Below are 26,017 nucleotides of genomic sequence, written 5' to 3' on the forward strand. Positions count from 1 at the left end.
GAGTTTATCTCCCAAAATCTCACAGGCAAAAGGAAGTTTCTTTTACTGAAGAAAAACAACTTTATAAACTGCTTTATGCACATGCATATATTTTACCATTGTACAAGATAGGACAAGCTATGTAAAAATGTTGAAAATTGAATTAGGCCACAATTAAATGTGGGAAAAAAATGTGAGAAGAAAGGGAAGAGAGAAAAAAAAGACGGCAAGATGAGGGAAAAATGAGAAGAGGTATTGCTTGTTTTAAGTTGTTCTCCAGAAACAAGCAATGTTTATTACTTGATGTCTCACTCTACTACTGATAATGGAGACAAAGGACTAATTTTCTAGATTATTTTTCCCTTCCTTTACAACTGCAAAATCTCTCGCATATCTTTCCAGTACACAATTTTAGAAAGTATGTTGAAGGCAGCATGGAAAGCCACAAATATGAGTGAGATTGGCCTGTTCACAGTGACTCATACGGGTAACAAAGACTGGTTTCAGTGAAGGGAGCAAGACTAGTGGTGGTGAAGATAAAAGCAGGGATAGGAGTAGATGAAACATCATCAGGGAGGAAGAAAGCATCAAAGGCAGTCAGAAGAAAGTAAGCCACATCTACTCAGAGGGAAGGAGGGAAGTGAAACCGGGGCAATGAGCACCCGGCACAGTGCTTTACACTAAAAGTGAGAAAGGGCTTACGTGGGGAAAGGTGTTTTAGCAAAATAGAGTTAAGGGAAATGAAATAGGCATTATTCTTTTACCACACCATAGTGTCAAAACGTTTAACTCCAACATGAAAGTTTATGGATTTTCACACCATTTAAATATAAAAAGAGAACACTTTAAAATTTACTTCTAAATTGGACCACTATTCTTCTTCCCTTCCCCCTGCACAAAAGCACAGATAAAAATTAAAAACATTGGACAAAGGAAGTAATTTTTCATGGAGCCACCAAAGAATGACTAAATTAAGATAGAGAATACAGGTAAAAGTTTAACACTTGGAAGAAGGCATTGGCATGGCACTGGGGTGTGGGGTTTTTTCTTCATTCATTTTTTTAGCATGAGGAAAGAAAAGGCTGGAGGGGTTGACAATATTTTTAGAGAAAGTTCAGTCTGGCTGGCTTGCAGAACTAGAAAATAAAGGCAGTGATAGCCACAGTTCATGGAAAGAGGGAATGGCAGAAAGAAGAAAATATAATAGTAGGAACCCTAAGTTTTGTGGACAACTTCTGCCTACATCTCTGGTTAACACCTAGATCAGATATTTGTGGACAGATTTAAACAACTTGCAATTAAGCTAGCAAAACAGTGATCTGGAGATTTATGGAAAAGGAGTTCCTGATAACTGAACCATTAACAACTTCAGGAGTGTAAAATGTTTGAGGTGAGTTCAACAGAACATGATAAAGTTATCTGTGCAAGTTTGGGGAATGTGTATAAAACATGATTGAAAAAATTGGAAACTACCTTAGAAAAACAGAGTTAAGACAGCCCAGCCAATACGGAGTTGCCTTTTGAGTTTGGACATTATTGATTCTAAACTGCCTTTCTGCTGTATGATTTCCTCTAGGAGTCCTTACAGTTCAGCAAGAGGTGAGATATTCTCAGATGTAGAGAAAATTAGGGAGAATCAAGCAATATATCTGCAAGAGGGTTCTTATCCTGATACCATGGGATTTAAGTTGTGCATGGAGGCAAGAATAAAGATGTGATGGCACTAATGGATGGAGAAAGTGGCAGAGCACAGCAGGTTGCAGTAAAAAGCAATCTGGGCTTCTAGAAAGAAAAACATATTGAACAGAAAATGAACAAAGGGTACAGAGAGCAGTTATAACCATTTGGTCCCCCAAAACTTAAAATTTTGAATCAATGTGGCATAGTAAAAAAAAAAATAATAATAATAATCATACCTGCAGGGATCCAGCCCTAGAAGGGTTGGGGGTCCTAGGTGGATGGGAGGCATCAGCGTGGTGGAGAAACAGCACATTGAGACACCAAGTGTTCTGAGGCTAAATCTATCTTTATTTTTTCTGCCAGCCTCTTTATAGATTTTTTTTAGTAATGATTATATCATTTTTGTTAAGTTTAAAACAAGAAAAACCTTCAAAAGTACAACTATGCTTCTTCTCAAAGTACACATTCTCTCTGTATGACTGTCCAGACCAAAGCAATCTTATATCCCAGCTAGATTAAAACAACCTCGTCTCCCAGGTGAACTGAGGGCACCATGATCTGGCAGTCTTCAACCTTCAGAACAAACACATCACTAGATTCTCTGAGAAACCACTCCCACCATGAACTCCAGTGTTTAACAGTGAGAAACTTTTACTATTATTAAAGGGCAAAGAAATCAAATTATAGTTAATATTTAGTCTATTCTAATATCATATAATGGCAGACTATAATCTTATTCTGATTCTCAAAGAATTAGACTAAACATAGGAAAAGCACAAATTATATTTATGACTAAGCTAAATGTTTTTATTATGTAAAGTATCTGTAGAATCAACTATTGAAACTAAGAAAGCAACAAAGGCTAAACAACCCATCCAAGCTCAGAGGAATGCCTCTTTATCCATCTATTATTATACTAAGTAATCCTAGGCTCCTTTAAACTCAAGCACAGCTACAATTGTTTATCTTCATATATTTTATCTATGTACAACTGCCAAATTTTTATTGTGCACTATTTTGTGTCCCAATACAGTAAAACCTTCCCAATAAGTTTCTAATGATATATTGATTATTAATATGAAAAAGCAGCTACATGGAGACATGCCACGCCTATCGTCCCCAAGATGGAGGACGATCAACAAAACTGTGTCAAGTGTTGAGTCCTTTATTCCAACAGACTGTGTCAAGTGTTGGATCCTCTACTCCAACAGACCATGTCAAGTGTCAGAGTGGAAGGAAGTAGACACAGCACATACCAAAGTTCCAGTTATTTAAGAGAGTCTGTTTTAGTATGAAAATAATAATGTTAACTAAATAATTTTAAAAGCTTTAAGGGAGGTTATCTTTTAAAGGCTCATACTGCGTAATACCTAAATCAAATAAAAATAAAACTTTACAATGAATGGTGATTTGTCAGTATTCCTTAAGTTTGGATACAATTTTTCCACAAACTGGTGTCATTATAAATTAAAGTTAAAAGGAGTATGAGATACTTTTTCTTTAATACTACATCAATTGTGTCATAGGAAGACAAAATATTTTGGAATTTCATCTGGCATTCAGATTATGCCCATAATTTGACATGTGGCAGAAAGTGAGTTGTCCTCAATGATCTCACAAGGTCTACACTTTCCCTCCTGAGCCCAGGTTTGCTGATTTGCAAAACACATTGATGATGCTGCTCACTGAATCCTTTAGTTGGTTCAGAGTGAAAAAGGCAGATGTAGAAATTATTTCTCTTTAAAAATCACATTTATTTTTGTTAGTATCCATTTTCTTTTGTTTCTTTTGAAGTCATACTTGTATACATTAAGGAAGAGCAAAAGTATGGTAATTTATGGGGCTCTTTCATTGATCACCACCCTTACTATGTAAGAATCCATACTGTGGGGTGGGTAAGAAAGAGAGATTTTACACAGAATGTATATTAGATTATTCAGCTAAGAAGAGACTTCTCTAGAAATCATGTTAGTGCTCACATACTAACCAGTACAAGTATCCAGGTAAGACTTCACTGTCTTCTTATACCCATCAATGGGTAACTTTCTTTATATAATGTGAACATTTCAGGGAGCACACACATAGCATATTTGGGTACAAAGAAGCACTTATAGCTTCTTTGACTCTGCTATGGGTAAGAGATTAAAAGGAAAAGCTGAAGAAAAAAGTGACTTTATTGCTACTTACTGCTACTTATAGAGAAGCCATGCCTATTGCTTACTTATAAAACCATGATCTTAAACCTTCAGCTTTTCCTTTTAAAACACTAGAAGAATCAAAAGAAAAAGTACTTCATCAGGATGAAAATTTGGATCCTTGTCTTTGTACTAAATTTGTGCTCAGGAAGGAAATCTTGTGCCAAAGGAAGGTTCTTGTAAAGGAGGAAAAGCAAACTCACCATTTGAATCCTGAGACACAGCCAGGTGCCTGGGCTTCAGGATGAACTGGCACTGCATTCTAGGGGGAACCTCGTCCATGGGGAAGAACTGTAGGAGGTTGGAAGTGGTGGTACAGTACTTTTGATCTCTGTGTCAGAGTGCAGTATCTTGAAGAGTGCACATTTTTATTCCATAGGGATATTTGTGTCCTATAAAAGGGAAAAAATCTATACATAGACTTTATGGTGGCTAGTACTGTGACTAAGTTTGTTGCAAACCAAAATGTACTGCCATTTATTATTTGGGTTTTACTGTAAGGAATCTGTTTGTGGCCTGAATTTCCACCATACATTCTTACAGTTGGTGACAACTACCTAATGCAAAAGTCCTTCCCACATACTATTATGAGGACTAAGTGTAACTGAAGAAAAAACAATTCTTTAAAAATATCTTTTGTGGAATGAGTATTCACATCAGTTTGTGAGCTGCATTAATGTTGGCTCTGTTTTCTCAGTGAAGAGCATTCAAACATGTTCTAGCTTTTTCTTATCTAGGAAAGAAATCAATGCAGATGTGCCTGGTTTATGAATTCATATAAAATTTAATTATACTTTAAATACATTACTAAATTTTGCTAATAAGCCATATTCCAAAGTTTGATTTCCCTGAATTCTTAAGGGCTTAGTATAGGATTGTATAAGTGCAAAATGTAAATGTAATCAATAATACTGACATATCTTAAATGTATCATAACACATCATATTAATCATATTTTTATAACAATAAAGAATCTCTCTGAAGAAATAATGTTCAAGTACTTTTCTTACTCTTCAGTCTTCTAAATGTCACTCCTATTACTAATAAGTGCTCATTTTGTTCTTTACATAACTTATAAGGAAAGCAATGAGACAACCTTCAATTTTCTCACCCCTCAGTCGTCCTCAAATATTACATCTGTTCCACTAGAAAATGGTTTGAATATGCTTCTGCCTCAGAAAAAAGAAAAAAAAAAAAAAAAAAAAGCAAAGGCCGAAAGCAACCAGGAAGATCACACTATTCATATTAATGCTTTTCAAGTCCATTATCCAATCAAAGCTGGTTTGTTTGTTTGTTTGTTTGTTTGTTTTCACTAGAGGCATCAATCATTTCATCCTCAGGACGTGCAGCCACAAAATATGTCAAATGTTATTTATATAAAAATTCTAGGGGCTGGGGAGGTAGCTCAGTTGGTAGAGTGCCTGCCTCGCAAGCACAGGGCCCTGGGTTCAATCCCCAGCACCAAAAAAAAAAAAAAAAAAAAAAAAAAAGGGTTGCATTTGAAAGCCCAAATAACCTCCACTACACCACATGATATATTTTTCTTATTATTTTGGGATTTAGTGACACTTAGTCAAGAAAGCAGGATTTCTACTTGTGTGCCTGTTAAGTGTGTTTATACATACTACTATATAATATATCTTTTTATGATTTATGTATTTGTGTAGAGTGTCTTTTGCTTACCATCTGATATCTGTTATGGAATAAACCATGACCAGGATTTGATAGGATAAAGTCTACTTCTGGAAACTTTCTGGTTATAGCTGTCTGCTCTCATTCAGGGCAGTGTCTTTCCTATTTTTTGGATCTGAGAAGAAATATTGGTAAGGAATTATAGTCCTCTCCTGAAAGAAAAGCAGGCAATAGACTTGCCTGCAGCTATGTCTGTATATACGTAAACAAAACCTTTTCACATAGCTTACTGGTTATGAGATTTCCTACCTGGGACCTATGGAAATCCTCGTTCAGTTTATAACAAGGACATACATGATCCAGAAGTAATCTCAATGTTCCTTTATGAATCAGCAATTGATACAGCTTTCCATGTCATTTTCTAAACATAGCTGAACATGGGTTATAAAGGCATGGAGCAGAGAACTATTTTATTGGGGACATAGAATAAAAGGAGGACAAGGAGAAACATGTTAGTTGCACCACCTTAAACCACTACAGAATTAGAATCTGGAATTCAGACAAGGAATACTCAACCTTTAAATTCAAGCATATGCATGACATGGGTGCCTACAGTGAAAAGGTCATTACAAGATTTGAAAGAAAATTAATGTGAGTGGCAAACAATGGATCAATAATTAATATCTGCATGGTGTCTTCCAGGTGTTTTGTCCAGCTGTGGGCCACAGCACATACATATATTGGTAGCCTCCATAAAGCATATTATCCATCTTTATCCTTGAAAATTATTCCCATTGTATAGATGAGACAGGTTTCTGGACATTAAATGGTAACTCAACAGCGCACAGAGATCTACCCAGAGACAGAATTATATGAATTCCCTTCAAAGCTTCTCAAAGGCTGGTTAGTTCTTGATATGAGGATGTTGATCTGGAGAAATATTATTTTTCTTCCCATTTTGAAGAGAGTGCCTAGAGAAGACATCACAGAGGCAACACAGATTTTTTCTTCTTCTTTCATATTAATGAACTCTTCAGAAACATCTACCAACCCAGATTCTTTATAAGGGTAAATGTTTGAAAACTGCTGGGTACAAAAAAAGCACACAACAGTCCCAGAGCCTGAGCACAACTCAGGAAAAAAATGAATCTAAAAGGCATATAATAAATTGAAAAATATGTAACTATTTCTAAAAATAAATATTCTCTTGTTGCTATCTCCACAGCATGTCATTCAATAAATAATAAATCATGTGTGAATATTTCTAGAATGTGCCAAATCTTCTCCCATGTGATTTTGTATTAAACTCTAAAATCCAGACAGTAGAATGCATGATCCACTGTCAAAAACATAAAAAAAAAAACCTTAAAGAAAGAGAAGTGGATGTTTTTCTGAGTATGTCATTCAACAATTTACTTACCGAATTATTTTGAGGAAATATATTCATTCTCCTATAGCCATGCAGAAGAGAGATTTCCCTTATTCATTTTTTCTATTAGAATTTTCAAAGATAAGCCCTACAATCCCATTTAAAATAATCTCCAAATATAAGACAGACAAGAAACCTATAATGTATACTCAAGAAAAGAAAAAAGGCAAATTAATTTTTTTAATAATTAAAAATAGCACCATTATTCCCTGAAATCAAACTCTGTCTTTTATCTTTGAAACCAGAAACCACAAAAGAAAGACAGGTAAGGGCCTTGAACAATCAATTCATATAGGAGATATGTAAGTGTTCGATAAGCATAAAAAATCAACATCTTTAGAAATTAGAGAAATATGAAATAAAATCTCATCATAGACAAAACTAAATAGTGTTGTCGAAGATATATAACTCAAAAACTCAAGAGTTGTTTAAGATATTATCTACTTGTGGAAACTTTTTTGCTATTGAAGATACATTATACTACCCACCACAGAAACATTGAAATTACAGCACATGTGAACATGATAACCAGTAAGAACACAAGAGAACTCATTCAAACACTTGAAACACAGGCAGATGGTTCAAGACAATGTACATCTGGGAAGAGAGAAATAGTATTTTCCTAGTGGGGAAAATGGTCACTAGGGGTCAGTCACATATTTGGCCATGGTATATTCAGTTTAAAAATGGTATAAACACCATATTTAAGTTTTATATAGGTGCAATATGCGTATCATATATTCACAAGTATACATGTTTAGAAAATAGGTAGAACTTACGAGAAAATAAAATTCATCAGAAGCACAAAAAGACAGTTACAATCCCATGTGTAGATGATAAATCTTATCAATATAAAGACGACAATTTTCCCCAAATTAATCTACAATATATTAATCAAAATCACCATGTACATATATGACTACATTACAGTGAATTCTACCTTTATGTGTATCTATATAGCAGTAATTTTTTTAAAAACAATAAATAGAAGGAAGACAGGAAGGTACATGGAGCAAGAAAGGGAAACAACTGGGCACTGAAGTGAAGAAAATTATATTCCATGCCTGCATGATAATGTCAAAATGAACCAAAATATTAGGCATAACTATAATGCAATAGTAAAAAAAAAAAAAATCAACATGAATTACTTTTAATGAAAGAAGGAACCAAAGCATACAGTTCTAAAATTCACCACAAAGTTAAATATATATAAATTAAGCCAAAAAACTCTTCAATTATAAGAGCAAGAGAAGTCTCATCATTACCTGATATTCACGAATATTATGAAACTATACTATCACGATAATCATCAAGGAATAACAATATAAACAAAATGCATACATGAACCCATATGTATATAAAAATTACATACTTAATTGTAATACAAAATCTAGGTAAATCAAACCACAAGGCCAATCTTAGCAACTTAACTAGACCCTTTCTCAAAATAAAAATTAAAAGTACCAGGGATATAGCTCAGAGCTGAAGTATTCCACCGTTCAACCTTCAGTAACAAAACAAAACAGTAAATTAAATAAAAAAATAAATGAAAACTAGCTCGCTCAGGAAGAACCAAGGTTCCTATAGACCAGACCACAGCTCCTGTCTGGGAAGATGCTGGGCCACAGGCACATACATGCCAGATAAGATTTGAGTCAGGGGCTGAGGGTCCCCTGCAGGGATAAGGAAAGCTGTGAGGGGTCTCTGTCACTGATATGCTCCCCACCTGAATGGTCAGTGGTACCCCCAGAAGAGGGCTCAGACCTAGACTTGAGAGACTGCCTGGAGTCATGTCCACCAGCTCCTGTTCCCGCCATAGCCAGTACCCGGTTCCAAGAGTCTCTCTCCCACAGCCTCCCTCCCCAGACTCATGATGCCACTGCACACTCACCATTTCCTGGTGTTCAAAAATCAGGCCTGCTCCCTGGGGATCTTCAGCACCCCAAAAGCAGAGCAACTGGGGACTAGAGAAAGTGAGAGTGAACCCTAGTGCCGAATGGCAGGAATGGCGGATGCAGGAGAAAAGAACCCCGCCAGATTGTGGAAGCCCGCCCCCTCCTAACTGGCTGCACACAGGATTGGACAGTTCTCACTTAGTGCTCCTGATTGGACACAACTTCAGACCCTGCCCCCAATCTTAGCACAGGGAACCTTCTTTTTGAGTGACAGGGAATAATGTCCAATCCAGGCATGAATAAGGCCAGAATGACAGGTTCTTGGTTGTACTTTTTTTTTTCTTTTGAGATCTGGTAATTACACCCTAAAGCCTCCAAACTGCAGGACATTTGCTTAACCTTGCATATAAGGTCATTTCATACGGGGGCGCCTGGCTCTCCTTGCAGTGCTTGACAGAGTTCCACTGAAGGATGATTGCAGAGACTCATCCTAAAAGGATTGCATGCCAATATGTATGCCTCCCTAGCTTGGATGTTATTCTGTGGAGTTTTCCTAATAATATATTACTCACTTCAGTCTGAGGATCTTGCTGGAAGTGATGGGAATAATTCTACAAATTTCCAGAAAAACATCATGGAGACAAAACACATGTTGAAACCCTGTGATGTTAACCTCACTACAGGAGAATGTTTTATTATGTTAAAAATCAAACACTGCATTTACTGGCACAGCCAGAACCTGTTGGGGCACAGAAATTTATATATAACAATGTTTCCCCAAGTTCTAAGCACAAGGCACCTCCCACAGTAGCTACTAGATATGGACCAGCTTATTTTATCAATGGCAAGCCCTGGTACCCCCCTAAAGGCAAGCCCTTAGAGAAGGTAGATATAAATCTCCCCGTCTCCTACAGGGTGGTTCAATCCAGATGATGGCTTTGTTTATGTGTGGTGGTAAGGAAAAAAATAAGGTTTCACAACATTCGTTCTGTAAGGCCCCCCAAAAAGGAAACCCCAACTCTGTCCCATGGATGGACGGCAACCCCAATCAACCGCAGGAGGCGTCACTTGATGCAAACCGCAAGAGGTGTTTATTCCAGCGCGCTGGGACCCAACTCCAGGAGTCGAGTCTGGGGGCGGCTGCTTCTATGATAGAAGATCAAAAAGACATGAGTACTGAAATGAGATTAGCACAAAGTAAATGTTGCAGCATCTGAAACATGCCACTGAGTATCATGAAAATGACAGAAGTTAATCTCTCACCAGGAGGTGGAAGAACTGAGAAATTGTTCCCATAACTAGGCCTAGCAAAGGCTGGAGAGAACAAGGCCTTTATTTGGGGACTTTAACATTGTCATAGATGTCCCCAGAAAATATAGTTAAGCTACTTAATGTCATCTGATTTTGTAAAATATCCCTTTATTGGTATAACCTGTGTTTACTAGAGATCTCTATACTTCTGTTACTTAGGAATAGATAATCATACTAGCAAACATAGATTAAGTCTACCTGTGTAGCTTAGGAAGGTCTTAAACTGACTAAAAACTTCTGACTCTGGCAGTTTCTCTTGATAGTTATCAGGCACATTTGCTGAAGAATCTTTCTTTCATTTGTAGCTTCCAGCCTTTATTCTAGTGGGCTAATACAAGTGTACATCTTAAGTTACATTTAATTATTATTTCCTTTAAATGCCCAAGAATGGCTATATTTTGGTTTTAACTGTTTTGCTGGGTATCTATGATCAAGTTGGTCAAATTGACCTGGTTCCTGTCTTGTTAAAGAATCAGCTGAGTTCCCACAGGGGTCACTCGTACAGAACTTAAGAGCGGCTCCTTAGCTCCACCAGTGACTTTGATTAGGCAGGGTCTCTTGATGAGGTGACTTCCTTTAGAAACATCAAGGGATGTTTCCCCTTTTCCATGACCCTCCTCTGCAGCAGATGCACTGGATAATTTTTTATCCTCTAGTCTCAACAATCTCCTTGATCAGGAGGTTGTGTGACCCAGAGTTGCAACGCTCCTTAGAGAAGTTCTCTTACTCCCTGGGTTCAGGCTAACGTTGAGGGCAAGACCCAAATATGGACTTTTCTTGACCTCTGTATTTAACTCCAATTTCTAAGTTTGATCTTAATTATCCAGCAAGCCAGTCTCACCAGTCATAAATTAAGAGTAATGGGCTTTAACCTTAATGTCCATAACTTTACAGTTATTTACCCTTTTATCTAACTGGAGTCTGCATTAGTACTGGAAGTTACCACTATCTATTCTATAGGTGATGGCTTATTATCACAAGTTACCTAGGTTGTTTGTTCTTGGAGCAGCTACTTCTGCAAAACATTAACAGGTAACAGTTTTACAAAATGAAATTAGCAAGAGTAAAAATATATTCAGCTTGTATAATAGCTATCTTGAATTTTGATTGAGAACTACATTCTATCCCCTATTTGAGATCACAGTACTTTTACAACAAGAACCAATCTTTTGACTATAACTTTAAATAAGCTGAAGTCTGGCTTATTTTGGAGCTATTCTACACACAGTGAGATGGGAGGCAGAGCCTTATCTCAGGTAAGGCGTGGCTCTTTACAGATCTTAAGTGTTCTAATTCTGATGTTGATCTTTGCTTCTTTTCCTTAAATACCATTAAGTAGTTTACATATACTGTTTCCTGAGTCTATATAAACTTTATAATTAACACAATTTAACATAGTATCTAAAGCATGAATCAAAGAAAGGCTGAGAGAGCTTTTAACTTTCCTTTTGTGATTAAGTGGCAAAATGTTTTCATGTTTCTTTCATGTTTCACAATATTAACCTTTAAACAAATTAGATTCTAATGTTTAGAAATACATTTACATTTGAAATTCTTTATCCCAGTGTAAAAAGTAACAAATTTTACACATACCCTATTGATAGCAGGTCCTATAATAGAACATTAAATGATAGAAATAAATCCCCAATAAAATTTACTCTTTATAAGTTTAAGATTACCATTACAGACAAGTTTAATCTGGAGGATAGCAGAGCTTAATAAATTCCTTGCTTTAAAAACTTGTGGTCCTGAAAAATATGAACACATTTAATATACAACTAGTGACCATTTCACAAATACCTTGACACTTTTATCTTACCAAATTGAGTTTTTAAAGAGAAATGTAGACTCTGTAACAAAGTACAATACTCTATAATAGTTGTTTAACCATAATTGTATACACCCCAATTTTTAAGACTAATTGTTCTAACGAATAAACTTAATAGACACAAAGTTAAGAGTAAATTAGTGTTTCAAATCCTTGTCATTTACCATGTCATTCTACCATATAGATTAAACTTTGGTTTATATCAGAACGTTAGTATTTCACCTTAGGAAAAACCTTCAATAGTTTTAGCTGTCTCACATACATATAACCAACTTAGTTACACACAAACTTGTTGAAACTTGCCCTTTACTTACACAGACTTTCTTAGCACTTACTTAGACCCTCATGTATTTCATCACACAAGCACTTTCTTACCCAGAAACATTTCCTTTTTCCTTTTACTAAATATATTTCCATGCCCAGAACCTTTTATTTTCTCTTTCCTATTCGTTGTCCCCTTTTTGTTCACATTCTGAAACAACTCTTATGAAATTTCTGAATTTAGATAAATTACTCTATTTTAATAAGATTAAATATTCTGATGTTTATAGTACTCTAATTGAAACACAGTTGAAACTTTTTGGGACCCTTTGTATATAGAATTGCACTTGTTAGGACATAACTCTTAGTAACCTTGTTTTTAGTTTAGTGATGACACAAAGCAAGTTTAAACCCTTTTATTTACCAACCTATGAAAACACCAATAATGTTTAAGTATGATACCCCATGGAATTTAAGGAGTTAAAAGTACTCGATGTTATTTAACAATTAGCATTTTAACTTTGTAAATTAATCAGATGTCTCTACAAACACATTAGAGTAATCCCATACATGTTAACTCTAATTCACTTATTCTGTAAAAAAAACCAAGATATCAGACAAGTGTCCTGAACAGTATTTGCTGTCTCTTTCCTGTTGAAGAAAAGTCCTAGAAACAATTGATATTAGACATTTTATTAACATCAATATTTTATTAGCTTGACCACCTAGAGACTTGCAAGTTATTTTCAAAGACATTTTACTCTTATTAGTTTACCCAATTTGAACCTTTTTAAATCACGTGAATTAAAAGTATCTGGATCCATTTTTAAATTTTAATTTTAGGAGCGCTCAGTTTTGATACAGACAAAACATGACATCAGACAGCACAACATACAAATAACACAAAATCAAGCCCTTGTAACTTTATAGGTGAATCTCCATTGCAGTGTAACAGATGTTCAAAAACTCTAGTTGAATAAAAAATAGAACTGATCAAAAAATCATGAGCTCAAAAAAAACATATAATTAAAAATATAGCATTTACTTTGCTGGAGTTTTAAAGACTCTTTTTACCTTTTCTTTCCCTGGGTTTGAGACCGGTCTCCTACTGAGCCTTTAGGCTTCTTTTATTTATATTTCAATGTAAGCCTGGACTGAGATGTGGAAGGATCTAACAGGTTTTAACAGAAACTCTGTGTCTAAGGCATTTTAGCCATCTCATCCGGACAGGTTGGATGTTAAAATTATGAAACCTTATTTTTCATTACTTTTGAGACTGAAGCTACTTTGCTAAGTTACCTTTCAGGGCTGTTCGGAGCGGGAGTCCAGAGAAGGAACCTTTGGGGTCCACCCGAGAGTAGCCCGGGCCGAGAACCCCCCAGTTGTTCCAACCCTTCCTCCACCTCCGCCACAAACACACAACAGAACCAGAACCAGATACAGACGGGCGCCAATCTCTGATCCACCAATTGAACCCCATCAGCGCCCTTACCGACGGAGACTACCAGGCGTCCCTGGCTCTCCTTCCACCCTTAGGGCGTCCCCCAGGGCTGCAACCTGTGGCCCCCCAGGCACGTCTGCCGGCCACTGTTCAGCCACTCTCACGAGTCACTGAACGGCTGCCACCGAAACCGAAAGCGCGCTCACAGAACCAGACCAACTAACAAAACACAAGACAAAGACAGACAACTTCGGGGTACCCCTTCTTACCTCCAAGGTCGACTCCGCGGATGAGGGGGGCCATCTTATCCCGGACGAGCCCCCAAATGTAAGGCCCCCCAAAAAGGAAACCCCAACTCTGTCCCATGGATGGACGGCAACCCCAATCAACCGCAGGAGGCGTCACTTGATGCAAACCGCAAGAGGTGTTTATTCCAGCGCGCTGGGACCCAACTCCAGGAGTCGAGTCCCTAGCAGGAAATCTTGTAGGTTTATAAAGGCAGAAACCACACATCGGGAGGGGTCACACATGAAAGGGGGAAAAGGGGGAAAAAAGGAAAAATGGGGAACAAAGCTGCCAGGAAATTTCAAAGGGGGTCTGGGTTTGCTGACAGCATGTTTCACAATGTTTTACAACAGGCTGTAGATTCTGGTCAATAGTTTCTGGTAATCCTACTGTTTGAGCACTATCTGGCTATCAGGCTCAATTTACTCTTTTACTCTCTGTTTGGGAACAGAGAACAGCTTTAAGGGCTTTGTTCCCATTACTGGGAGGGAAACCTTAGGGAGTTGAGATAAAACAGACAGCTTAAAAAAATGTCCATTCTTTCAGTTCCTTCCTACAAAGAATAGTTCACCCCTATAATAAACATTGGTACACAATGCCCTGTTCTGGGAAAAAGAGCTACATAAGACAATGTAATCTATTCAGTAAAAAAACTTGGCCATGAGAACCACTGCGACCACTGCCCTCCTGTAGCCCTTCGCTCAGCAATTTAGATATTAACCAGATGGACCTAGTAGAAATGGTCACGTGAGCTTATTTGTCTATCACTTTAACCGCGAGAATAATAATAGTCTTAGGTCATATAGAGTTTAGATATTAAGACAATAAACATTGTATTAGCTCATTGACGTAGTTAGATATGCTTAAAACAATTGTGATTAGGTAAGGATGATCTGTAAGGTTACTGTTTTCTCATAATCTTTCGGTAAAAACAATTTCTGCTATGCTTTGGAAATTTCTTTGATTTTATTAATCACAAGCCTGTCATCAAAGCCTGAAGAAAAATGTATATAAACCCAGCCTTCCCCAGAATAAAGTGGGATTGATTGCACCAGACTAGAGTCTGTGTCTTTCATTCTCCATCCATCGCCGACGCTGTCTCCCCACGCCCGGTTTACCAGTGTGGAACCCATGGAATCCTGCTAGGGCTGGACCCCTGCTAGGGCTGGACCCCAGCAATTTCAGTTTATGAATTATTTTTGTCTGTATATTATTCATGAATGAAAATAATGTGATGACAATTACTATAAAATTTTATTTAACTTTTCTGCTCTCTGGTCCTGTTAGAAGACAGACTGACCATTGAACGGGGAAGCAAGCCGTATAGCAACAATGTCCACTGAAAACAACACGGAAGGCACAAAGGTAATTTAAATATTTCTACTATTCACATTAATAACATAAAAATAAACAGTTGAAATTCAGCATATACAGAATAGTAACTTTATGTGACTAATACACAGCACAGCGAGTACTTATAACAATATTCCCCATGAGGCCCTTAGCCAATTGAGTCCTCTGAAAACATCCAATTGCAAAGATGAGAAAACACAGGCTTCAAGATATTAAATGGCTTCTCAGCAACATGTGTGAAAACTGAGAAGTGCCCAGGACAGAATTGTATGAAATTCCTTCTAATCTTCTCAAAGTCTGTTTTGCTCCTGATATAGGAACATTTAGAGAAATATACTTTCTTCTCCATTTTAAAGAGAGAGCCTGAGGAAGATATCCCAGGAGGTACTTTGACTTGAAAGACTATTTTTAATCCTCTTATGTTGAGGGAAGTGTTCAGTAACAGAGCTATGACAACCCAGGTTCCTCAAGGACAAATGCTTGGAGACTGCAGGGTGCAAGAAAGCCCAACACAGGGCTCAAAATCTGAGTAGGACTCGGGGGAGAAAACAATCAAAATGACTGATAATCAACTAAAGATAACTAGAACTTCTCACTTGGGAAATTGCAGGAAAATAATGGAACAGTGGAATTTTATTTTCCACATACACAAGAGATGAACCAATAAATTTAACTTTTTAAATGCCAACACCCACAGAATACTGGATGCAGAGAAACAGATACAACCAGAGATTTCTTGTGGCAATGTAACTTTAACAACTCTTCTGTGATGTGAAATAATCTGAATGTAGCTATTAAAATGTTACATGTGCATATCCCTTCACTCAATATTTTCTTTTCTTGGAGTCTGTCTTCAGCAGGAGACAAGTTTATGTTACCAGCTGAATTGTGTCCTCTCCTCAAATCTCATATATTGATATTCCAAATACCTAGCACCTCAGACTGACTCTATTTAAATATATGGTTCTTAGAGATATGATTAATGTTAATCCAGTTAATTGGTGTAGAGTCTAATCTAATTAACTCTTTCTCCTTATAAAAAGCAGCAATAAGGACACAGAGAAGCACAGAAAAATGCCATGCAAATATAGAGACAGAAGATGGCAATCTGCATGTCAAACAGTGGGCCTCAAAGGAAGTTATTCCAGCAAGTATCTTGATATACAGAATATGGAAGTAGCACAAATAAATTTTTGTTTAACTCCATCTATGGCATTGTTATGACAGCCCAATGATACTGACACAGTCCGCTAGGACACATATGTACTCTCCCTGAAGTATGGCTGACTGAAGGTACAATTGACTCCCATAATATTCCACCAGCATTGAAAGGCTGAACTGCTGCTATAAATGGCATTTCTTACTGAAAAATTATGAAGGCATGTGAAGACACACTCCTCACCTGCTGGGGCTATAGAAATTTGTTTTGTGGTATGACACAGTCATGAAATCATGTAGACTACTTTTATCTCATCTGTTTGTGTAATCCTCACTCCTCTTTGTGTCAATAATTTCCTGGTGATAAAGTTGCTAATGATTAAGTCTTGTAAAAGAACTCAAGTTCAGTGGATGACTGCTACATGGGTACCTAGGACAAGAAGCAAAAACAAAAACAGTAGCTTGAGAAAAGAAATATTCATGCCCAGTAAACATTAAAGAAGATGTGAACATATTTGCTCTCTTCTTTCTACAATCTGGAGATTTACACCTATTAAGTTGCTAGTGGGAGTAATACAGTCCAGATTTCTTTGAGAAATGGAATGTAGGTCATTCAAGTGGTAAATTCCTGGAACAGGGTTTAGGGGAGTTCCCATATATGGGTATTTGTCCTGGACCTCTCTTGGCCATCTCCAATTTCTGCCTGTGGAGATCTTTTTCAAGAAAGCTCCTTTAACCTTAGATCAGAGGTATTATTGTTGGTTGTGTAGTACACTTGCTCATTCCCCAAGGAGACAGAATTAGCAAGTATCTCAAGAATGATCTTCATGGAACTCTGAAAAGAGATTGTCTTACATGTAGGACAAAAATCAATGTTGACCATTCTGACTGACTCCACAGGGGACAATTCCATTGAAAATTTTTATACCCACATTGGGTAAATATAAATATATGCACAGGCCTCCATGCAGTGGTGACACTGGGTTACAGAATAAGGTCTACAGATAAATATTTGAGCAGGAAAAACTAGCATCCAATACTAAAATATCCACCCTACCAGCCACGTCCAGTGGTACAAACAGAATTCTGCCACAATTTTAACATGGAATAACCTACTCCTGAAATTGCAGATCCGCTGCAACTCCTGCCCACCCTGCACTGACAGAAGGAGAAGCTCAAAGGACTTCTCACATGTGATCATAGAAGAGGACTTGCCTGGATTGGACTTCTCTGGGCTGCCCTATTTTACCTGTGGGTGGCTCTGGATAAGTGGCCATAATGGTCTGGTGTAAAGACTGAGCCAAAATCTGATTTTTGTTCCTAGAACCTTGGAAGTTATGGAGAAATCAAGAAAACATCCAGCTCTCTTGCCCAATTGCCTTCAACATACGAACTGAATAAGAGACCGTCTCTAGAATATGGGTGCCTGGTTACCAGAGTTTTAAACTCTTTTGGGTTCTAATGCTAAGAAATTGAGGTCTCTCTTTAAAATTTTAATTACCTGGGACTCTTGATATAATAAGAACCTTTCAAAGTGTCTTTTGGAGTACTAACTTGGCCTCTCCTCGTCTATGCAAACTTATACAAACAGATGACCTTTGAACCCATTGGGAAGTTGTCAATGCATCACTGCCCACTTTGGTGGAGACTCAGAGCAGACTGGGCAGATGCCCTCTCAAAGACTCAGTTGTGGATGGTAAATATTAGAACTTGATTTTTCTCCAACTGAGTTTAATCTATATCTTGAACCTGCATTCTGGCTGAAGGCAGAAAACAGCGATTGGCACAGAAGAGACAGAGAGCACAAACTCTTCTAAAACCGAGCTCCCTGGTGGTCCATTTTTTGAAAGAAATACCTGTGGTGGCCACATGATGGCACCCTTACGTAAACCAAGACCAACCTCATGCTTCTTCAGGTTTCCTACCAGTCACCTTGATCCCAGGCAGTGTGTGCTCCCCTGCCTTCCTACAAAAACCAGAAGCCCTGACCAGATGTATATCCTTCTTTCAGCTGGAAACTGCGTTTTACCGGGGGGCGGGGGGGGGGGCAGCATCGCAAACTCTTCATCCTTGCTTTCTTATCTTGATGCATACAGAGATAATCTGTTTCAAAAGGGAGGTTCATATGCTTCCCAAATTTCAGTGGTGCAAAAAAGTCATATAATAAAGAGAAATGTTATTTTTAAGAGGGGCTCAGGGATCTCTCTCTTTTAGGAAAAAATATTTGACTTTCATTGTGAGTCTGGGAAAGTTGATTATAGATTTTCCTCATTTTGTAAATAATTCCATAGACTTGCCAATAAATAAATAAAGCCTCTCACTAATTCACTTAAAGGTACACTACTTCTCTTTGCCCTAGTTCCATGTGAGAGGTTTTAAGACTCCCTGCTCCCTGGGATCTCTTCACCAATGGATGAATGTAACTGGGGGTGGGATCCTTTCTGCTCCTTTGTACAGAACCCTGAACCTCTACCTTTCTCTCAGTTTCTAATACTGTTGGCAGCCTTTGCCAGGGGAGAGATTCAGAAAATAATGGAATGTACTTAAAGACATTTAATCAACAAGCTATGATGCATCGCTTTTGTCCCATGTTCCTCTTTTACTTTTACTTCTCAGTAACAGCATCAAATGTATTTGGGGGACCACATTTGCTCCACTTTTGCTCCAAATGGGAACAATGTTTCTCCTAAAGGATGGACTGGGAAGCTTAAGGAACACCCAGGATTCCAGGGATATCCAGTCTTGCCCATAATGATGAGAAAAAATGAAAGTGAGATGACAAGAGGGATGGGAGCAGGGGACAGGACAGAAAATGCAATGAATTGAGGCCAGGAGTCTTACCTTCCTCCATCATGTTAAGGCTAACTGGAGCCAGGTCTGGTCAACAGGTCTTGATGAGAGGAGTGGGTATTTTCCTATCTAAGGCCATTTTGCCATTTCCCTAAAGGCCATTATCATAGGTAAATCAAGCTTAGACTGGTAACAAATGTGCCCAAGATCCTCCTAGTCATGGCATGCCATGTGCCTCTGGTACTCACAACCTCAGTTTAGTACACTCTTGGCTTATCAAATTTTAATTAAGTCAGCCATTCCTTCTTGACACATTGGGCCAGGTACTGTGCTGAAGGGTGACAGAGAATCTCTGGCATGGCAGATATGTTGCAAACTCTCAAAGGATTTTCTGCCAGTGCAAGTAGGAGCTCCAAGAAGATACAAAACATTCATGGTTCCAGGGATTTTTCTCCTAGTATTAATAAGCAGCATGTCAACATATGGGCTTTAACTGTGCTGATGAAGGAACTCCCTTGTGGGTTCCTGCTAGGGGACTAGGCAGCAGGAATAGAGACAAAGAGAATTGTCACAGTGGTTGATGGCATGCACTGGCAACCTCGAGTTCCCTTACGATGCTTTGGTAACACTGAGATAGAAAGTGTTCATATGTGAATAGTCACCCTGCATTGTGAATTTTCTGAGGTGAGGGTCAAGGCTCGATGCCCATGCACCATTGACACACTCAGTCCTATATGAATGTCAACTTCAAGACTGAATATTTAGGTTAAAAAATAACCTAAAGATGAGTTGGATTCTGCAAGTTCTGTGTGATCCTTCTTGGCATGGACCCTCCCATGAGGCAGGATAGGCTAGGATGAGTTCCTGGTCAGAAGTCCAAGTGACAACTGTGTAGGGCATGCAGAGCCTTGTAGGGTGTCCAGGTGGCTCTGAGACTCTGAGTTGGGACAAGGACTGTAATGGGGTCATATCCTTCTATATTTCTATGAACTGCTTCAGAAGTTCACTAGCACCACTAGAGTTTTATATACTTCAAGACCCAGAAGTACAGCATCAGATAGCAGTAGTAATCTCATCATAAATGCAATTTATTTTTTATACTTGAGCATTATCTTAATGACAATTAATGTTTTTTAAATATTTTATGTGTATCTATTTTATTTGTTTATTTTTATGCAGTGCTGAGGATCGAACCCAGTGTTTCAAATGTGCCAGGTAAGTGTTCTACCACTGAACTACAGTCCCAGCCCCATTCATGTTTTTAAAACATCATTCTTAAGACTGAACAAGAGCTTGTAGAGCAGCTATACCCTGGTTGACCCAGCTATATTCCCCCTTTTGAATATTTAGTTTCCTCCTATCTTTTAGTTATTATAAAAATAATCTGTAAAATAGAAAGTTCCTACCCAAAACAGTAAAACCAAAGAATGAGGGTAGAGGAAGTATTTTTGGTTGAGGGAGGGTTTTTCTTCTCTCCCATCATTTCCCAAGAAGAGCAGCCTTCTTTGGAATTCTGTTCCCTTGGCACAAGCTCTGCCCTTGAATTGTATAGACCTATGTCCCCTTTGCCTCTTTGTGTTTTGCACGCCTTCTCAGCCCTCCTTTTAGTATAGTTGTGCTGAATCTGAGTAGTTGGGAAGCAGTGTCTTCTCCTCGTCATACCCCACCAACAGTGTGAGAGGAGAGAGGTGGCCAGACTGAAGCTCAGTTGTAGAAAAGTGCAGAGTGCAAGGGAGATTTCAGGTATGCCTGGAAAACAAGTATGCATGTGGCAGAGGTTTTGGTGTGTTTTGGTGTGACCAAGTAGTTGTGATTCTCCTGTAGTCTGAAGACTCTGCCTCAGATGTGGATGATTTTGAATCATGCACATATGGCCAGTATTTGACTTAGTAATTTTATGGGATTTTGAAGTTAATTTTTATTTGAGTCAAGTGGTACTCATTTTGATTGAAAATTGCCATAAACATTGGGAGTTTTGAATACAGTTTTGTAAGTATGACAGACAAATTGACTTAGGAAAATAAGTAAACAAAAAATAATAGAAGTGGCAAAATTGCAAAGGTGACATGAAAATAAATATATGAGGAAAACTTTAAAAGACATGAGCAGAAAGGAAAACTCCCAAACCCAGAAACAAACTGACCAATGCAGGGCCTCTGTGAGGTGCTGTCAGGGAGTCTTCATTCTTCCTGTTTTCCCTTTCTTGCTCTGGTCTATGATAATTTCTCCCCGTGGAAGACTAACAGTGAGCTGGGAGGCCAAGACTGATTCAAAACATCCCTTTGGAGACTAGATTTAACTTCACATTCTGGCTCTACCACTTTCAAGGCCAGTAGTTTTGCAGAGGGCTCTCATCTCCTCATCTATAAAGTGGGGATGTCCTGATATCTGGACTCTTGGACAGTGACATGAGCTGACATGAACAGCTGTTTCCCAGCTCTATGGTGTAGACTGCTGTTCCTCTGCAGATCAGAGGGGAGCCTGCTCAAAGGGTGTATCTCTTTTCTCTTCTCCATATTCAGCTCCTGATTTTCCTGAAATCCCCCTCTGCATGGGGCAGGTGATCAGGTCTAAGAAGTCAGCATGGAAGTTCCCTGAACAAAGAGGCACTGAGTCTGCCAAGTTGGTTTGAGGCAGATTGTTTCAGAGGCCCAAAAATGACTGGTTGGAACTGAGCATGAAAAACTTACTGCCATCTTATGGCTACAGGGTGTTAGGTCGGAAATTAGGCGACTGTAGGGGGCAAAGCTGAGCAGCCAGAACAAAGACCAGCCCGCCAATGGTGACCAGAAATTTTGCAGCAAGGTGGATGGAAAATTCCACTGACCCTTCACACCCACCTGTCACTCAACAGGACCCCTTCCCATCCTAGTCTATAAAAACCCTGGGCAGCCAGGGCCACTTGTGATTTTCTTTCTCTGGGTCCCTATACCTCCAGGGGTCTGGGAATTTCACCCGAGAGCCAAATTCCAATAAAGCTTGCTTTGGCCACTTTTCTGTCCCATTTTATTTGGCTCCTAACTGTGCCCACCAAGCCCGCCGAATTTACATGTGGTCCCGCCCTTGAGCCAGCCGAGCCCGTCCAAGCTTACACAGGGGAGAAAAAAAAAAAAAAATGGGAACTAAGAAATGAAAAAAGACAGTGGATCACTGAAACCAGGTGTGCCTGCAATCAGAACTTCACCCAGGGTTTTTACTTGTAACAGAAAAGCACTCCTTTTGCTGATGTTAGTTTGAGTTGGTTTTCTGTCACTTGAAACCTAAATTATTGATTGACCTATTGATTTTCTCAATTCCTTTTTGTTGTTGTTGTTGTTGTGATGCTGGGAATTGAACCCAGGGCCTTGTACTTGTGAGGCAAGCTCTCTACCAACTGAGCCATATCCTCAGCCCTCAGTTCCCTTTCTTTCATAGTAATGGAGGGACAAGGGAATGGTAACAATGAACAACAGAAGATTAAATCTCAAAAAAAATCAAATGACTCAATTAATAAATGGGCAAATAAACTAAACAAATACTTCAAAAACAAAAGAAATACAAATAGACAACAAATATACACCCCAAAATGTGCAACATCATTACTAATTAGGAAAAGGTCTATCAAAACTACACTGAAAATTCACTTCCCACAATCAGAATGACAATCATCAAGAATACAAATAATAATAAATTCTGGATATAATGTGGAAAAAAAATGAACAATTTTTGTTAGTGGAACTGTGAATTAGTACAACCACTATGGAAATAAGGCTCCTCAAAAATCTAGGCATGGAACCACCATATGACCAAGCTATACCACTTCTCTTCATTTATCCTGAAGAATTAAAATCAGTATACTACAGAGGTACATATATACCCATGTTTATAGCTGCACAATTCACAATAGCCAAACTACAGAAACATCCTAGGCATCCATCAATGGATGAAAAGCTAAAGAAAATGTGGTATATATACAAAACAGAATGTAATTCAGACATAAAGAAAAAGTAAAATTATGTCATTTGCAGGGAAAATGGATAAAACTAGAGACCATTGTGTTAATGAAAGCAATCAAAATCAGAGGATTAAGGGTCATATGTCATATCAGAGGATAAAGCTAGAGAGGATAAAGGAAAACAAAGCTGGAGATGAATCTCCCAAAAATCCATGGAAAGATCAGTAGAAGAAAGGGACCAATGTGTGGTTGCTGGGGAGAGAGGAAGTAAGTGCTAAGGAGTGATATTGGCCAAATTATATGTTTATATTGTGTGCATGTACAAATATGTAACAACAAATCTCAGCATTCTGTACAGCTATAATGCACTAATAAAAATGTGGAGAATAAAACATTAAGTCCAGCTGAACATGGTGGCACGTGCTGTAATCCCTGTGTATTAGGAGGCTGAGGCACGAGTATTGTGAGTTCAAAGCCAGCCTCAGCAAAAACGATGTTCTAAAAAAAAAAAAAAAAACAGATGTTCTCAGCAACTTAGTGAGACCCTGTCTCTAATTAAAATACAATAAATAAATAAATAAATAAATAAATAAATAAATAAATAAATAAATAGGCTGGAGATGTGGCTTAGTGGTCGAGTGCACCTAAGTTCAATTCCTGCTATCCTCCCCCCCCAAAGAAGATTTAAGTCCATAGAGTCCTTGAAAATGACCTAATTCTCCCCATCTGTTAGACCATGACTTTGAAACTCCTAGAGAGTTATTTCTGCCTTCATTGGCCTCTTCCTATGAAAAGAAAGTTAAAAGTTACATTTTGCTCCTGGACTGGAGTGAATTAAATATAATCCAGGACAGATTGTACTATTCATTTTTTTCTTTGTATTTAAAGATAAAACAGTTCCAATTTAGGTTGGCACTGTATTTTTTTTTTCCTAATGGATAAGTCAACTCTGAAAGTTCTTGCTTTTTTTCTGTATTATATATACATATTTGTCAGTAGTCATACATTAACCAAAATGCTAGTACAGACAAATCATTTTTTACTAGATCTACAATATATATTTATAGATCTACAATATATATGTATACATCGCAGAGACTGGGCTTTCAGGCAGACAGGTATCCAGGTAGCAAGATCCTGAGATCCGAGGAATCGGGCACCCAGTTCCCTTTTGTCCAGGAATTCAGGGAATTCTGTGGCAGTGTCCACTTTGAGAAACTCAACCATACCCAAACCTAATAGTCAAAACCCTGTAAACATTTTAATATTCAATTCTTTTCTGGGAGTGGAAGCAATAACCAATATGTTGTTTAAGATGCTCTGAAAGCCGAGTCTCTGTGATGTGATCATGATTGGTAACATGTTTGGGACCACGTTTTTTCTTCTATGGAAGATCTTGGGTCATGGAAAGCAGATCCTCACCATTGTTCCCTGCAACCACTAGATGGCGGGGATACACTTTTCTACCAGCACAGAGGGGCTCTTCACAGCCAGATAATGAGTGCCTAAAGTATAAAATGGAAAGCACAGAACTGGGTACACCCCTCATTACCTAGGTGCAGGCCATGGATGTAATTGCCCTGGCCCTTTCAAGAAACTTTGCAGGTTTGGCATTTTTGCAAGTTCAACTTGGGTTTCTTTTAATCTGGTATGGTAAGACCCAGAAACAGATTTGATAGGCACAGACCTCTACAGTTGCCTAAAATAGTTGTGCAGGGCCATGTGGGAGGCACCAGGATTGGTCAGGAGACAGAGGGTATGGAAGGTAGGGGAGAACATGGGAATGAGACTTTATTGTATTTGTGCAGAAAGAAAATTTGAAGCAGCATAAGAAGTTTTAGGATTAGATTGTTTCAGTAATTTCAGTAGGCTCCAGGGGCAAGGGCCTTCCCTGATTCTCTGGTTCCTGGATCTGGTGTGATTAGAGTAGACAGATAGTGGCTAGTGGCCCAGGAGGGTACAATTCCAAAAGGGAGGGTATTGGTGGTGTGGGAACTTGATTTGTTAGTTTGGGTAAAGTGAACACACTGGGGAGATAGCTGACTGTTCTAGGAATTGCTATCCCTCAGACGGCATGCTGTGGGTACTGTGGTACGTGCCAGCAATCCAAATGACTCAAGGGATTAAAGCAGGAGGATTGCAAATTTAAAGACAGCCTGGGCAATTTAATGACATCCTATCTTGAAATCTAATTTGAAATGGGCTAGAGATCTTCTTCAGTTATAGGTAAGTTGGAGAATGCTCCTGGGTTCAATTCCAATACTCACCCACCCACCACACACACACACACACACACACACACACACACACACACACACACACAAACAGCATAGGAGAGCATGTCCTTAAGGTTCAGCAAAGCCCCAATGTCAAAGAAACAGGCTACCAACAGTAAAGTCATGGTTAATATAACCAAAATCCATTCCAAGAAATGAAGAAAAGTATAATCCTGCAGATGTTCCTAGCAAGTCTGCCCTCTGGTCCTTCCAGGCCAGGACCAGTGTTTATCATCTTATGGGTTACACATGTCATGGACACTAAGCAGACTTCTGAGTGACTGCACAGCAGAACTCCTTGTTTTAATGGAGAATCTTCAGGTAAGATAAAAATTTTGGCCAGCAGAGCAGACAGTGCAGATGCCCCTCAACAGTCTGTCATTTGATCCTTAAACACTAATGAGCAGATATCTGCCTGGAGCAGGCTCAGCAAGCCTGGAAAGAGAAGACTTCTCAGATAGAGAGAAAAGGGCAGTGGGGTGTCTTTGCATGACATTGTGTCTCACTGGAGCTTATATTCTGATAGCAACATGGAAGGGGAAGTGAAGCACTGCACAACCACTCTGGAAT

The 26,017-nt window shown here is 38.4% G+C and overlaps 1 protein-coding gene across 1 annotated transcript in view; it reads right to left on the reverse strand.

Annotated features, from left to right (window-relative positions):
* LOC306666095 (uncharacterized protein) overlaps positions 1-4,673 on the reverse strand; it is a 100,330-nt gene extending 95,657 nt beyond the window's left edge. Inside the window, exon 1 of the mRNA XM_079147935.1 lies at positions 4,058-4,673. The gene's annotated coding sequence lies outside the window, so the exon portion shown is untranslated. The remainder of the gene's footprint in view (positions 1-4,057) is intronic.
* Positions 4,674-26,017: the final 21,344 nt, after the last annotated feature.

The sequence above is a fragment of the Sciurus vulgaris genome (genome assembly GCF_902686455.1).
Source record: "Sciurus vulgaris genome assembly, chromosome: 7".
NCBI lineage: Eukaryota > Metazoa > Chordata > Mammalia > Rodentia > Sciuridae > Sciurus > Sciurus vulgaris.